The sequence below is a fragment of the Candoia aspera genome, chromosome 4 (assembly GCF_035149785.1).
Source record: "Candoia aspera isolate rCanAsp1 chromosome 4, rCanAsp1.hap2, whole genome shotgun sequence".
Classification (NCBI taxonomy): domain Eukaryota; kingdom Metazoa; phylum Chordata; class Lepidosauria; order Squamata; family Boidae; genus Candoia; species Candoia aspera.
The window spans coordinates 62,638,636-62,656,064 of NC_086156.1; positions in this window are offsets into that span (position 1 = coordinate 62,638,636).

The window sequence follows — 17,429 nt, forward strand, 5'->3', positions numbered from 1 at the left end:
TTATGATGAAGGTGAAAGAAGAAAGTGCAAAAGCTGGCTTGCAGCTAAACCTAAAAAAAACCAAGATTATGGCAACCAGCTTGATTGATAACTGGCAGATAGAGGCAGTGAAAGACTATGTATTTCTAGGTGCAAAGATTACTGCAGACACTGACTGCAGTCAGGAAATCAGAAGACGCTTAATCCTTGGGAGAAGAGCAATGACAAATCTCGATAAAATAGTTAAGAGCAGAGACATCACACTGACAACAAAGGCCCACATAGTTACAGCAATGGTGTTCCCCATAGTTACATATGGCTGTGAGAGCTGGACCATAAGGAAGGCTGAGAGAAGGAAGATAGATGTTTTGGAACTGTGATGCTGGAGGAAAATTCTGAGAGTGCCTTGGACTGCAAGATCAAACCAGTCCATCCTCCAGGAAATAAAGCCAGACTGCTCACTTGAGGGAATGATATTAAAGGCAAAACTGAAATACTTTGGCCACATAATGAGAAGACAGGACACCCTGGAGAAGATGCTGATGCTAGGGAGAGTGGAAGGCAAAAGGAAGAGGGGCCGACCAAGGGCAAGATGGATGGATGATATTCTAGAGGTTTTGGGGGAGCTGGGGGTGGTGATGACCGACGGGAAGCTCTGGCGTAGGCTGGTCCATGAAGTCACGAAGAGTTGGAAGCAACTAAACGAATAAACAACAAATAGTATTCCTACAGCTCTCTCTTTCTCTCTCTTGAAAACAAGTGTTTTTTTTTATCACAAAAACCAATATTGCTCAAAAAGACACTCCAGTGAGCTGCATATTCTGTTTGATCTCTATGAAGCCATTTCTCATTCATCTGCTTAATCATTTTTCTCTCCATTCTTTCTTTTGAAACATTTTCCTGATTCAATTCATTCATAGCTGGTGTGACATCCTCCTCTCTGCTTGTTCCAATAACAAGTGGCAAATATCTCCCATTACACTGATGAGTGCCTATCTTGAGTCAAAAGTTCAAAAGATTGTCGCATAATATCATGCAGAACATACAGTTTTCTGAGTCCAGGAACTGCCACTGAAAATATGAACAGTATAACTGGATTCAGTGTCTATAATGTCCTATACCTTTTATTATAGGACAGTTTGTTTAGCTTTGTTCATTTCCCAATGTACAGTATTAATATTTCTGTTATTTACTCCTATCAGGCCTAAAATGGCAACTGAGTTCACAGCTTTTTGTTAGGCAACATTTCAGCAAATTACAAGCCAAGTGCCAGTGGAACTGATCTATAACTTAAATTATACAAAAAGTGTTAGCTTTCTTCAGTAAACTTTGTATAATTTTGACAATTTTCCACAAAGCCATTAAGTTGTGGTTAATCTAGAATTGTCATAAAATGCTGAAAATTATCATGCTCTAAAAATTATGGGCCATTGTTAAGTATATCCATGTGAGGTATATTTGGGAAAAAATGCTTACAAATGCCGCATAATTACGAACCATTTTTTTCTCTCCTATGAAGTAACATTGGTGTGCTGACAAAAACAGTAAAGAAATAAGAGACTGCTTTTACCTGCTAATGTAAATAAATCAATTCTCACTTCATACTGTGGCTTTTTTAAAAGTTCATCATGTATCTACTTAAGCTCCTCCTTATTCTTGGCTGATCAAGCTGGGATGAACTATATTTTCAATTACAGTCTGGTCAATTAAGAACTCCCAAGTCTTCCTTTTCCACTTTCAAATATCCAGATGTCCCTCATGCATTCTTTACATCATTTCTATTCTTAATCTGTTAGAAGTATTGACCTGTTGTTCTGAAATCTTTTAACAAAATCTAAACTTTTCAATGAAATATTATTTATTACAGAGAGCTCTATCAAGAGTTGTTAATATGGAGCAGAGAGACCAATATGGCCAATCATAGCTAATTTCCCTTTGTAGAAAATGTCACTATTACGATGTTTTGGTTTGTCCTTGTTTCCAGTTTTCTGTTTGTATTGTACTTTGCTCAGAGCTAGTTGGAATGGAGTGGCATAGCAATGCTAATAAATGAAATTCCTTTAATGGAAGAGAATGAAAAGAGAAATTCAATCAGTGAGAAGGCTGAGTCCAGAGAAGCATATGTGGAGTTGTACACCATGATAAAAGAAGCAGAGAGAAAAAAGCAGGGAACTCTTCCTGGATAACTCCTAAAATTTCCTCTTTTTCCTTTTCCTTGGAAAATTCTGGGACAATGAGATTGCTCTGAACCTTGAACACAACTCACATTTCCGATAACAGACTGTGAAGCTTAGAATTTCAGATAAGGATAAACATCATTGTTGATAGGAACTCATTGGACTTACTCTTTTCATTTCTTTTCATCTACCCTTCCCTCTTTCCTCTGTCTGATTAAGATGAAAGAATTTGTAACTAATTTAACAATAAGGGACCAATTTAGCTGGAGGTCTTGGGCCTAATTATTGAGTCTTATGTACATACCTTATGTCAAAGAACTCAGGATGATCCTGGATGTTTGTAGCATGGCCATGTTTGATTGACTGATGTTAGAAAGAGTGGTAATATCTTAACCCAACCATTGGAAGACAGCTTTAGACTCTGACAGACTTTGGATCATGAAAGAGGTTGAGACAGTCTCCAGTGAGCCATAGTTCCCAGAATCATTGGGAGGGTTAGACCAACAGTTTTTATCCCAGCAATAGCCTGTGGTTGTATTCAAAACTACACCTAAGTCTATCCCCTAGTGCAGGGGTCCCCAACCCCTGGGCCACAGACCAGTACTGGTCCGTGGCCTTTTAGGAACCAGGCCACACAGCAGGAGGTGAGTGGTGGGTGAGCAAGCGAATTTACAGCCTGTGTATTTACAACCGCTCCCCATCACTCGCATTACCACCTGAGCTCTCCCTCTTGTCAGAGAAAGCAAGCCCATTGGCTGCTATCTCCAAACAGCGCAAAGAAAAAAGAATAAAAGGTCCAGAAAAATGTCGGGAAGCACTTGAATCATCCCAAAATCATCCCCCGGGTCCGTGGAAAACTTGTCTTCCACGAAACCAGTCCCTGGTGCCAAAAAGGTTGGGAATCGCTGCCCTAGTGAATCAGAGGAATGTACCTAAAAGTCTGTCAGCAATGGCAGTCACACAGGTGTGTTTATGGAGAGGCATTAAAGTAGTGTCAGAGGGCTTCCCCTGATAAGCAACAAATTTAAAATGTGAGAGTGGTGTGATAGCTTGGGGCATTAAAATGTGGTACAGTTGACAGGTTATTGTAAGCATTGTGGCACTAAGAACCAGAACAAGCCTTTGAGCATAATGAAAGACTCCCTTCCACTTCAGAAGAAAGAACCTAAACATTTAATAATGGCTTAGGTACTATGGTTCCACAGCCATAGGGGGAACAGAAAGAAATTGTTTTAGAATGGAGATAATCTTCTGAATTGTTCCCAACTGTTTGAGGAGTATTGCTGTCTAAGGAGGAGGGATACAGAAAGGCAGGAGCTAACTTAGCTAAATTCCTTGAGCAATTGGGAGATGAATAAAGTGATAGCCAGCAAAAGTGATTGGTGTAGCTGGCATTTCTCTTTTCTCTTCTTTTTGCCCCCTTTCTCCACATGGACAATATATCACTGTAGTCAAGCAGCAGTTTTAGCAGGAATATCTACATCTGCATCTACATATTTCATAGATCTGTTTTAGACAAAAATGTCACAGAAATAAGTGCATAGGAAGAGGGAGAGAGACAGAGAGGTGCCTGAAAGCCCAGGGAGCCTCTTCTCCCTCCTGCCGGAAAAGGCAGTGGCAGGAAAAGTGAGTAGGTGAGAGAAGTGTGGGTTGTAGCAAACCAAGAGACTGGATTGCTGCAGGAAGTGTGAATGTGAAAATGAGATTCAAGAGGCAGCCCTCTGTGTTGTGGAGAGCCTATTGGGTTGCGTACAGCCCAGAACAAGATCCAAGCAGTTGAAAAGGGGCAGCTAAACCTTTGTTTTGGAAAGTTGGAAGCAATTGCTGTGGGCCCTGATTGTCAATCAGCAATTGCGAGAGGCAACACTTAGGATGAACCTAGAATTTGTCCTCTAAACTTCCTCGGACTTGATCCAGAGCCACTTATAACAAGAATGTGTCCTTCTTCATAAGGAAAGTGCTAGATGCATTAAAATATACTTTCTTTAAATTTGGGGGGCCGGTTCAGCATCAACCTCTGGGTGAAATAGTTTTACTCTTGAGACAATTAAGAGATGTGCAGGGGGAATTAAACAAGGCAACTATAGCAAAAAATATCTGACCTGTAAATGAAAAACATTTGGCAAAAAAAAAAAAATCCCTAAAGGAAAATTTTTCTTTTGAGTTGCACAAGAAAAAATTGATGATGCTCCAGTGCTAGAAATATTTGCTATCTCTAGATAAATTTGTGAAAAATACGTAAGTCCTTACATTTGTGATATGACCTGAGTATCCACCAACCCCTCCCAAAGAAGCAAAGGGTGTATGTATGCAAAGAGGGGAGCAATAAATGTCAGAAGACTCCTTTTTGTGTATCCAGATTTGACTAACTATTGAGCTATGCAAAGTCCCTTTTAAAGACCAGGTACCTAGTTCCTAATGTGTTTTTAACTATTTGGAGAAAGGAAACATGTAAAGACTTTTTTTAAAAAATGCTTTGAAACAACAATTTTACATGGTATAGATTTTGTACGACATAAGGGTATGCAAAACCATGTTAAAACAAAAGTTGAAAAAATAAAGTTAACATTGAGCTTTTATAAATCAGAGAGGAGCATAAATGAAAACATCAAGGGGGAAATTCTGTTAAGTACTGTATAGAATTGGAGTGTTTAATTTGGGGTATGCCTCTTTTGGCAGGCACACTAAAGGATGGAAAATTGAAATAACTTGGGAAAATTTGTCTGAAGCAGGGCTCCTCCTTGAATGATTTAAGTTTTCATATTGTTATTAATCAGTTATCTGTTGTGATTTGATAAATAGTTCAAGGGGAAAGAAAATGGCATTAGGTACATGATCCACCTATTTCAGATTAAACCTACACTTCAGAATGGAATAGCAATATGAGCCCTCAAAACCTTCTTAGTTGGACAGATTTTCAGGATGAACACCCAGATTTGAAAAAGAATTGCATTATAGAATATTTGAAAGACCTACATATCAACATCTTTATTTACCATTATTATAAACCTTATTTGGACTGCATTACTCAATTGATTGGATAGGGTTAATCATACAAGTAAATTATAAAATATATCTCAGTGGGAGGGTATTTGAAATACCAATGAAAAATATGAACATGACAAAATTTGGCAGTTGTGGACCATGCCAAATAACAATGTAGAATGTAACAGTGTAGAATATATATTTCTTTAGACATTACACTCTCAATGTAGTGCACAGGCAAGTACTGAAACATAGTTACAATCTTAGTCTTCCGAGCAATATCTGTATTAAAAGAAAATAAACTAGCTATTGCTATGTTTTACAGATACTTCTGACACCAGCAGATTGGAAGTATTGCTTTATTTGTGTCAGATGGATTCTGTTTTGAAAATGGTCTGTTGGAATTGAAATATTATTATTTATATGGTGATGTATTAATAAGATTGCTCCATGGATAAGAGGGACAAGGGTAAAGAAAATTAAAATAAATAGAGAAATGTTTCTGGAACATAAGGATTTAAAAAATATTTTAACTATGACCAGGAAGACAACATAGGGAGAGGTGAAAGTAATTTCATACCATCTGCTTGCTCAAGAGTCAGTTGTAAGCAAGAGACATAATTAGCTGGTATACGAAAAGACTAAGCAACCTCCTATGATTAGGTGTTGCCCCCCTCCCCCCTCAGCAATGCACTGAAAGGATTAGATGTAGAATAGCTGAGATTTATTGCTATGGAGAGTTCCATTTGGGTACTGCATCCAGATAGACCTACCTAGAAAGCAAGGTATTGATTCATGAACCAAGAAAACCTACTTGGTTCTTGTGAATAACTTGGATGTTCTATTTATCTGATGTAGGAAAGGTCAGAAAGCAATCTTCTTTTTGAAACTTGTGGTTTATCCTTTGTCATGCCATGTGATGAACCTGGTCTTCAGTTATTAATTCGGATTCTCTCAAACACAAGCCATTAAGGAATGTGGAAGAGTTCTTTATTAATACAGTGATCAGTTCAAAGGCAAAGATCAGACTGAGCTAAAGCCTGTGCAATTTCTATTTTGGAATTCCCCCTTTGTACCAGCCCTTCCCTTCATACCAGCAAGCCTCTGTCTCATAAATCTCTCAGTTCCCAGCTAACTAGCAAGTGCTATCACTCAAGCTGACCTTGGAGCAAAGCAGCTTGGCTAAGCAATTTAATCAACATTCCTAACTGCCACTACAAGCATGCTCAAGCAATTACTACAAAACCCATCATATATAATGGCAGGATGCTACATCCTGACATGCCATCTTTTTTAGACCTAACAATTTACAGCTGGGAAAGAAAACCTGAAGTGCCTGTGAATGACTTTATTTCAGATGATCCCTGTCTTTTCTAAGCTGTAAGAATTTGGACATGGAAAAAACACGTGTATTGCTGGTCTATTGGCCATTATACACATGACAACTGGACAACAGTGAATTTAACTGAAGCTGCCCTGTGATTATGCTGGGAATTTTGTTTTTTACCCATTGATTCAGGGTATATACAAAGGAAGAGCCTAAAGATGATAAGGCCCATACTATATTAGAACCACAAGTGCAAAACTTTTTTGAATTGCATGCTTATAAAAAGGACAATATAATGAAAATGTAAAAAGAACTAAGTGATCTTAACTCAGTGAATCATCCATCCGTATGATGGTTGAATGAATTAAATCGGACTGCATAACTCAATGAAGGCAGAAATCATTGGCATTGTGAATGCAACTCCTATAATAAATTATACAAATCCTTTTGTAAAGTAATCACTTGGCCCACTATACTAGTGCATGTTTATTGGGTGTGTAACCTGACAACCAGTGACACAAGAGCTTGTAAGCTTGTTCAAACATGGCTAATGGGAAACCAAATCTTAGTCCAAGAAATCACTATGGAGCCTACCAACCTGGGGTCTACAGGTTCTCCCTGCTTTCATCAGAATGACAAAAGCAGGACTGCACAATTGTGTCACTAGTGCTGTCCCTTTTGGGTATGTGCGCAATGTTATAATGCACATTGAAAAGGGCTTGTGTCCCAATGCCATAATGCTGGTTGTATCTCTCTGATGCCTTTGTCCCAACTCCTTTGCAGAGGCTGCTGGAGCATACTCCCAGAATGAAAACACTCCCTGGCTTTCTCAAATATCATCAATTTAATTTTTATTTTAAATACTATAGTGGAATATTCCTCTAATAAATCCTAGATAATGAACCACCTTCTCTCATAATAACAATATAAGCAAGTCACTGCTTTTCTTGTTCTGATTATAACGGGAGGCTTTGACCACCTCCTGGAAGAAACCAAAGACAAGTTCTTCTGGGTGTCATGTTCACCGTTTCAATGTTCTGAATACATTGTAACGTTTCGCATGTCATTTTCCTGACCCGGGTTTGCTGGAGGGAAATTTCCAGCTGTGCCAGGCTGTAATCTGTTTACTGCACTGTGGAATGCATGTTTGGGTTATTGCCTCTGTCCAAGGTTACTTTCCCAGGCCGATGTGGGCAACGGTTGCTAACACCTGGGAGGGGGCAGTTGCTAGGAGGGAGCGAGGGCGGGACTGGTTTTGAAGCGAGGGGTTTTAGTTTGTATTTGGCGCGCTTTTGCTCATTCTCAGCTTTCTTTGTATCTGCACACTATTCTTTCAATAAATCAGTTATCCTTAAGCACCTGCTTGTGAGACTGAGTTTGTCAGAATAGGCAACCATTACATAAAGCTGAGAATCGTAAAACCCTTATTCCGCTAGCCCTTATCCAGTGTCACCTGCATTTGGGTTATGACATCTAGAGTTGCTCATTGTAGTTTTGCCTTTTGTATTGTGTTTTTACTGGATTTGTAAACTACTGAGAGATTATGGTTGGTAGAAAGAGAAAAAATGTAACCTGTCATTCAATACATTACATGGGAGAAATTAAAACAGGGAGCAGCCATTTTACAAGATAATTTAAGAAGGTAAGTATGATTTTTTTTTCAGGCTGAGGGCTGAACTTTGTCTGTGATAGGTAAAGGATAGAAGAAGCATTCCGAAATACTGGTGAATCTAGACCAAAGAAGTTGCCAGGGCTAGGATAAAAAATGATTAAGTTTAATGTACTTAAATATTGAAAATGCAATTACTCTCCATGTATTTAACTATTTCTCCCTTGTGTCACATTGAAAAGTACAATTTGGCAATAAATCTTGGAGCTGCTGGGGGCAGGGAGATGCATGTGTGCATCCTTTTCTTCTTTGGTTGCACACTGTTGACTTAGCACATCTAGCATGTTATTCACCAAGCCTTGTCACTTTTTACCAGCATTATTCAGACAGAGGGATGCAGTGAGCGGAAATGATGAACTCTTGCCTACAAAAGCACAAAGATACTGTGCTAGAGGATCAAAGCATTGATGTATAAGCTCATATATATGTAGCTGGCCAGCTGAGCAGCAAAATGATAGAATGCGGCTGTCAGAACCAAGCCTGCCTCTGACTCGGAAACTTCTTCAGAGTCAGAGGAGGAATTGGAAGCTTACGGGCCCGAAACCGGGAAAATGAAACTCCAGGCTGAGTCAGCAGCGCAGGAAGAATCCATGGCACTGATTGGGCAAGATTCGGAGGAGGATTTGAGTATGCCAATCAGCACGCGCCAACAATGAGCTGAAAAGCGCATGCAAGAGAAAGCAGCCTGATTGGCTACAGGAGACTCCAAGTGTGCCAAGTAATGGTATAAAAGGCAGCCGCATGGAGAGCGGGCTGCCGGAGACAACCGATCCTCTAAGTCTGCAGCTTCGGAAGAAGAGTCATTACTGGCGTTGGAGGCAGTGTCTGTTGCCAAAGAGGAATCAGAATCCTCTGAAGAGGAACTGAATCTTGGGTCTGCTGCAACTGAGGAACCAGTGTCAGCCGTGTCCAGCAGCCTTCACCTTGCATCCAGCCTTGAAACTCCACGATCTCCACAGCAGCGTAGTGAAGCTGAGAAGTTTCCGTGCCGCCGCTTGTCCTCAGTCCTGTGCAACTGTACTTAGCAGACTCAGCTGTGCTTTGGGGTTTCACAAGTATCTTGTTCAGAATCTGGGTTCCTGGCCACTTCGGGGCTTCCAGCCGAGTTCAGCCTTGCTTCCAGTCTCCAGTCTTGCTCCAAGTTTCCAGTCCGGAGAATTCAGCCTAGTCCAGGGCTTCCAGCCAATTTTAGCCTTGATCCAGGTTCCAAGCCTTGCTCCAGGTCTCCAGCTCAAAGAATCCAGCCTAGTCTGGGGGTTCCAGCCGAGTCCAGTCTTGCTTGCAATCCCCAGCCTTGCTCCAAGTTTCCAGCCTAAAGAACTCAGTCTAGTCCAGGGCTTCCAGCCGAGTCCAGCCTTGTGTCCAGTTCCCAGCCTTGCTCCAACTACTGAGTCCTGTTCCAAGATTCCAGTCCTGAGAATTTCACCTAGTCCAAGTCTTTTAGCTGAGCTTAGCCTTGTTCCAAGTTTGATTCCTGCTCCCAACCTCCAGTTGCTGTATCTAGTCCCAATCCAGTTCCAGATTGCCAGTGATTCAGCACCAGAATAGTTCCAGCACTCTGTTCCTGTTCGAGATCTGGAGTTGTAACCAGCCTTCCTGTTCAGTGAGAGAGTCCTGTTTCACTGCCTGTTGTGCCCAGTTGGGCTCTTTGATCGAGTCTTTGTATTTAAAGACTTTATTTACAATAATTAAGTATGTTTTTAAGACCTTGCTTGGCTGCATAGTCTGAACAGGACAGCAGCAAGTGGTAGTGGAAGCAGATGGAGCAAAGGAAAACAAAAGAGGTAAGCATGCTTGGGACACATGACTTCCCCAGAGGTAAAGATGGGAACGAGAGAGAGTGAAAATTGGTTCACTGAATTAATTTTGCCAGATAGATAGGAACTCTAGTGCAGGGGAACTTTACATGAACAACAAAGAATATCCCAAGGTTCAGATTTATTTTCAGCAGCAGTTGTTTTAGTGTTCTCTGTAGTGCTGTGTCAGATTGGAGATAGTGGTGCCCTATATGATATGCTGCCATAATCATCTGTGATATATGATAAAAGTCACTGGCAGCTGGTCTCTCCATTATCCTGTTTTCTCAGCTCCACCACATGACTGGATAGGGTTTGGCAGCCATGATGGCTTCAGCACAACACTATGCTGCTTTCCTTAGCTCTTCACCAACCTCCTTGCCCTCAGATGGATCACAGCTGCTTACCACAATGAAGGAACAAAGAGAAGAAAGAAGAGGGGTGCATAGGGAGGAAGAGCCAAGTGAGGACAGCACTTCCTAAGAGGTAGAGTAACAAAGCTATGAAGTAGAATATTGCCTTTGAAGAATACCAGTTATTTTGCCAAGACAGTTTCAGGCAGCAGCGCTGTGGGATGATAATAAGGTGCATCCTTAATATTTATTTTATTTTTACACTGCTAAAAATATTTCTGTGCTGCTTTGGAATAAAACCAAGATAAAAAATACAGGATAACAAATGGAAGGGGGGGGGCAATAAATGAAAAGATGAATTAATAGATAGGGAAGATCAATATATAATATAGCTTAAACTGTGTCTCAAGCATGTCAGCCTTGAAGCTTAGAGTGGCCTGGGAACAGTGGCCAGCAGGAAGAAGGCCAGGCTCCATGTTGCCACCATCTGAAAGTTGTATCACGGAGTGCAGGATTTCCCAAAACTCACGTATGCCTGGAAAACTGATGTGTTATTATAGGAAACCTGTTCCCAGTTTGTTTAAGGCTTTGTATACTTTTGCTAATAACTTGAATCTTGCTCTGACAAATATTCTAGAACCAAGCTGAATTTTTTTAGAAGACCTTTTTTTCTTAGGGAAAAAAGAAGAAATTACTACTTTTCTTCCTCTGTCCCTATAGAATTTACCTCCCTCAAGAAATTAGTGAAATGATCCCTCCAATCTCTCTGAGCGGCAAATTATGACATCCTATTTGTGTATAACTCTAGAACTGTTGTCGGGTTTACTATGACTTCAGTCATAGAGACAACATTATGCAGTAAACTGTCATTTCCTCTGATATACATGTTGAGTCTCACCATGATCTTCAATCAAACCTGTTCCTTAGACATTCATTCTAATTAGAGGTGTACCTTGCACTAAATTATCCCCTGGAAAAATGACTATTGCGATAGTCATGTATGCTTTAGTATATGACAGTGATGATATTCTTTTAGGTGCTGTCCAGGGACTGCTTAAGAATAAAATGCCACCATTGTATATATTATTAGAAATTTTGCTTTCAAAATTCAGCCTGCATATGTCAGAAGTATGGAAATACTTGGTTCACTGTGTTAAAGACATATATGAATCTATCCTATTTTTCCCCTTCACACTGAAAAATTCAGAAAATGTCCTTATCAAACTTTTATGAAAATATTCATTGTAATTCAGGCCCAGAACCAATGGCCTTCTTAGTTAAACATAAAGACAGATTGCTTTTATGCATCATTGCAAAACATGGAATTTTACATTTATGATCTCTTGGCATATAAAACATACATTGTTTATTGCATTTTATTAGCCAACCTTATATGATGTAATTCAGTGCTTTGCATATGAAAATGATACAGTATACCAAAGATACAAATTTTACATAAACTAAATGTAGCAAACATTATAAATTAGAGGTTTTTGTATGGAATCCGGTTTCTGTCAATATCACAGCTTTTCCACGTATTGCTCGATTGTACCAAATTGTTTCCAATTAAAAAAAAAAAGACTAAAGTTTGTATTTGTGATTATATGTAACCTTCCCTAGCGTATTGCACTTTGTATCCACAGTTACCACAAATATATTTTTGTTCACCACTTTTTCATATATATTATTTTGGACATATCTTTATCTGTTATTTCAACAGGATGCCAACTGTTGCCTTCTTTGCCAAATACATGCATTTCCTATGAATTTGGAGGGTTATGGGGTTTAGTGGATTCCATTAACTACTGCATCTAATGCTGGGTCACAAGGGTTGATTGTACCATCTTCTTCCCAACGAATTCCAGGTGATTTTCTCTTACATTTGTACCCAAATTATCAACAGGTTTACAAACACACACAGCAAAAAAAAAAACACCTTTGTGTTTGCAAACAACATGCAAGGGTCTGTAAGGCACACAGTTCTTTATTTTAGCACGCATGCTTCCAAGAGTTCCTCACTTGCAGTGTCCTTCCAACTAAACCTCCGGGTAGTGCAGAGTCATTTGTTTCTTCTGATCTGTGCTTTCCTTAGGGCATAGCCAGACGGTCATGTTAAATCCACCTTTACTTGGGCTCAAAGAAAAGTACACCAACATGAACTTTGCTGCCCCTATTTTGTCTCAGTAACAAAGCTGGTGAATCCATTTTAATGTGGAACAAGTAAAGGAAAGCAATGGGTGAGTCGTCTGGCTTTGTATCCCCTCCCACTGAGTGTCACCCACCAGAAAGGAAAATTGCTCTCCTTAAAATGTGTTGGGACAATACTTGGAATAGTGGGTTTAGCTACCCATGAAGTTGCCCAACTAGCAGGCTGCAGGCACAGAAGTGGTCTCAGGCTATGACCCTCGGTTGAGCTGTTTCTAGATGTGGGTTGATAGAACCAGCAGTACATAATTGGTTTTCTTTCCTCCTCCTCCTCCTCCTCTCATATCCAGATCAAACCTTAAGCTGCCAATATGACACCACCTTCTTGGCTTTGTCATTGGCCAAAGACAAGTCATTTTCAGTGCATACTATTGGTAATAATCGGCAGGTCAGCAGGTGGGCCGAATTCTGTATCCCTCCACATTCACACAGCGTGTTATTATCTGTCAGCAATCCCCACTTGAGCATATTAGTCTTACGCTTAAACACTCTAACCCTCAACCTATTCAGAGTCCTCCAAATAATATAAGGGAGGTCGAATCCCTCAGCCACATTATCCTCTGGGACTATTCCTTGGTCAGTGATTTCTCTCCTCCATCTTCCAGTCCAGTTTTGCTCTTATGTGCCCTCAAGAGTATTTGTTCTTGCCATGAAACTCTTCCTAGAATTTAGTTGGTGAGTTTCAGGCTCGTACCCGTACAGAGAGTGACGGGGATCATTCTCTTGTTTTGTTCTCTCAACATCTGCTGCTACTTCTCTCCTGATCTTGGGTGGTGCAGTACCAACAAGGGGGTACATTTGCTCAATTTGTAGGTTTAAGACATCCTGTCACTATTCGTACTGCTTCATTTACGGTGAAGTCAACTTGTTTCGCATGTGTAGACGCACTCCATACTGGAGCTGCATACTCTGCTGCAGCGACACTGGAGGCCAAAGCTGATGTTTGTAATGTGGATGGCCAGGCTCCCCATGTATAATTTGTCCATTTTCTAATAATGTCATTCCTCGCACTAACCTTGGCCTTAATATTCAGGCAGTGCTGTTTGAAGGAAAGTGTTTGATCAAGTGTCACACTGAGATACTTCGGTGTAGGAAAATTCTGTAATCAGTTCCCTTGCCATATAACATTCAGTTGAGCCCTGGCATCTTGATTTCGAAGATGGAAAGTGTACACTTGGGTCTTACTTGGATTAGGCCTCAAATGATTAGTAGTGTAATATTGTCCTAATTTTTCAATTGCTACAGTGAGTCTTCCAGCTATCTCATCAAAACTTGATCCTTGTGTACCCACTGTTGTATCATCTGTGTAGATAAACAGTTGTGCGTTGTTGGGAACTGGTTGATCATTTGTATATATATTATATAATATTGGGGACAGTATGCTCCCTTGGGGCAGTCCATTCTTCTGTAACCTCCATCTACTGTTCTTTCCATTCAAAGTCACACAGAATCTCTGATTCTGTAATAGACTGCCAATAACCCTACTGAGCCTACTGTCTCCGGTGAGACTATTTATCTTGTGTAGCAATATCCTATGATTAACGGTATCATACGCTGCAGTTATGTCATGAGTACTGATGGCGAGCTCGAAGGGGCCTCTATCCAGGCTGTAAAGCGCATGCGTAGTACTGAGGAATTAAGCAGCCATTCAAAGAGACACAGATCAGACCCGCCTTAACTTTTGGGGTTTATCTGTCTGGGTTTTCCCCACGCTTCTTCAGTTTGTTAGGATTCTGTTTTATGTAGCAGTAATAAACACTAGAGACGTACTCCTCGTCTCAGCATGATTTCTGACTGTTAGGACAAGTTAAGTCAATAAAAGCCACTCTAGTAATCATCTTTTGTTCATAGCCATCTTCAATGTATTGGGTAAGATTAAGTATTTGGCCACAGCATAACCTCCCCAGTCTGAAACCTGCTTGCTCCTTCATAATTTTTCTATCAATAATATCCATAATTTGGTTAAGGATCATCTGTTCTAACACCTTGTAGAGATGGCGAAGGAGTGACACTGGTCTATAATTTTTCGGGTCATCCAGGTCTTTACTAGGTTTCAGTAAAGTGGCAACTCTAGCCCGCCTCCACTGTTTAAGGATCTTAAACTCATCAGTACAATTATTCATCAATTGTAAAAGCCACTCCCTTCAGCAAAGGATCATTACCTTGTCGTGGTGCTGGAGCGTGAGCAGCTCAATGATGCCATGAGCTAAACCGTGAAGGGCCACCCAAGACGGGAAGGTCATGTCAGAGAGGTCAGACTAAATGCGATCCCTGGGGAAGGTAATGGCAACCCACCCCAGTATTCTTGCCATGAAAACTAAATGGATCAGTACAACCAGAGATACGTCGGTATACCATTGGAAGATGAGACCCCTAGGTCAGAAGATGGTCAAAATGCTACTGGGGAGGAACAGAGGATGAGTTCAACTAGCCCCAGATGTGATGACGCAGCTAGCTCAAAGCCGAAAGGATGGCTAGCGGCCGACGGTGCTGGTGGTGAATGGCGAATCCGATGTTCTAAGGATCAACACACCATTGGAACCTGGAATGTCAGATCTATGAGCCAGGGCAAATTGGATGTGGTTATTGGTGAGATGTCAAGATTAAAGATAGACATTTTGGGCGTCAGTGAACTGAAATGGACTGGAATGGGCCACTTCACATCAAATGACCACCAGATCTACTACTGTGGACAAGAGTACAACAGAAGAAATGGAGTAGCCTTCATAATTAATAGTCAAGTGGCTAAAGCAATGCTTGGATACAATCCAAAAAACGATAGAATGATCTCAATTCGAATTCAGGGCAAGCCATCTAACATCACAGTGATCCAAATATATGCCCCAACCACAGATGCTGAAGAAGCTGAAGTAGAGCAGTTCTATGAGGATCTGCAGCACCTACTGGACAACACGCCTAAAAGAGATGTTATTTTCATCACAGGAGACTGGAATGCTAAGGTGGGCAGTCAAATGACACCTGGAATTACAGGTAAGCATGGCCTGGCAGAACAAAATGAAGCCTGACATAGGCTGATAGAATTTTGCCAAGACAACTCAAAGTGCATAACAAACACTCTCTTCCAACAACCTAAGAGACAGCTTTATACATGGACTTCACCAGATGGACAACACCAAAATCAGATTGATTACATCCTTTGCAGCCAAAGGTGGCAGACATCTATACAGTCAGTAAAAACAAGACCTGACTGTAGTTCAGATCACGAACTTCTTCTTGCACAATTTAGGATCAGACTAAAGAGATTGGGGAAGACCCACAGATCAGCTAGATATGAGCTCACTAATATTCCTAAGGAATATGCAGTGGAGGTGAAGAATAGATTTAAGGGACTGGACTTAGTAGATAGGGTCCTGGAAGAACTCTGGACAGAAGTTCGCAACATTGTTCAGGAGGCGGCAACAAAATACATCCCAAAGAAAGGGAAAACCAAGAAGGCAAAATGGCTGTCTGCTGAGATGCTAGAAGTAGCCCAAGAAAGAAGGAAAGCAAAAGGCAACAGGGATAGGGGGAGATATGCCCAATTAAATGCAAAATTCCAGAGGTTAGCCAGAAGAGATAAGGAATTATTTTTAAACAAGCAATGCATAGAAGTGGAAGAAGACAATAGAATAGGAAGGACAAGAGACCTCTTCCAGAAAATTAGAAACATTGGAGGTAAATTCCAGGCAAAAATGGGTATGATCAAAAACAAAGATGGCAAGGACCTAACAGAAGAAGAAGAGATCAAGAAAAGGTGGCAAGAATATACGGAAGACCTGTATAGGAAGGATAACAATATCGGGGACAGCTTTGACGGTGCGGTCAGTGAGCTAGAGCCAGACATCCTGAAGTGTGAGGTTGATTGGGCCTTAAGAAGCATTGCTAATAACAAGGCAGCAGGAGATGACGGCATCCCAGCTGAACTGTTCAAAATCTTGCAAGATGATGCTGTCAAGGTAATGCATGCTATATGCCAGCAAATTTGGAAAACACAAGAATGGCCATCAGACTGGAAAAATTCAACTTATATCCCCATACCGAAAAAGGGAAACACTAAAGAATGTTCAAACTATTGAACAGTGGCACTCATTTCACATGCCAGTAAGCTCAAGATCCTGCAAGGTAGACTTCAGCAATTCATGGAGCGAGAATTGCCAGATGTACAAGCTGGGTTTAGAAAAGGCAGAGGAACTAGGGACCAAATTGCCAATATCCACTGGATAATGGAAAAAGCCAGGGAATTTCAGAAAAACATCTATTTCTGTTTTATTGACTATTCTAAAGCTTTTGACTACCTATTCAACTTGTACGCAGAACACATCATGCGACATGGTGGGCTTGAGGAATCCAAGGCTGGAGTTAAAATCGCTGGAAGAAACATTAACAATCTCAGATATGCAGAAGATACCACTTTGATGGCTGAAAGTGAAGAGGAACTGAGGAGCCTTATGATGAAGGTGAAAGAAGGAAGTGCAAAAGCTGGCTTGCAGCTAAACCTCAAAAAAACCAAGATTATGGCAACCAGCTTGATTGATAACTGGCAAATAGAGGGAGAAAATGTAGAAGCGGTGAAAGACTTCGTATTTCTAGGTGCAAAGATTACTGCAGATGCTGACTGCAGTCAGGAAATCAGAAGACACTTAATCCTTGGGAGAAGAGCAATGACAAATCTCAGTAAAATAGTTAAGAGCAGAGACATCACACTGACAACAAAGGTCCGCATAGTTACAGCAATGTTGTTCCCCGTAGTGACATATGGCTGCGAGAGCTGGACCATAAGGAAGGCTGAGAAAAGGAAGATCGATGCTTTGGAACTGTGGTGTTGGAGGAAAATTCTGAGAGTCCCTTGGACTGCAAGAAGATCAAACCAGTCCATCCTCCAGGAAATTAAGCCAGACTGCTCACTTGAGGGAATGATATTAAAGGCAAAACTGAAAT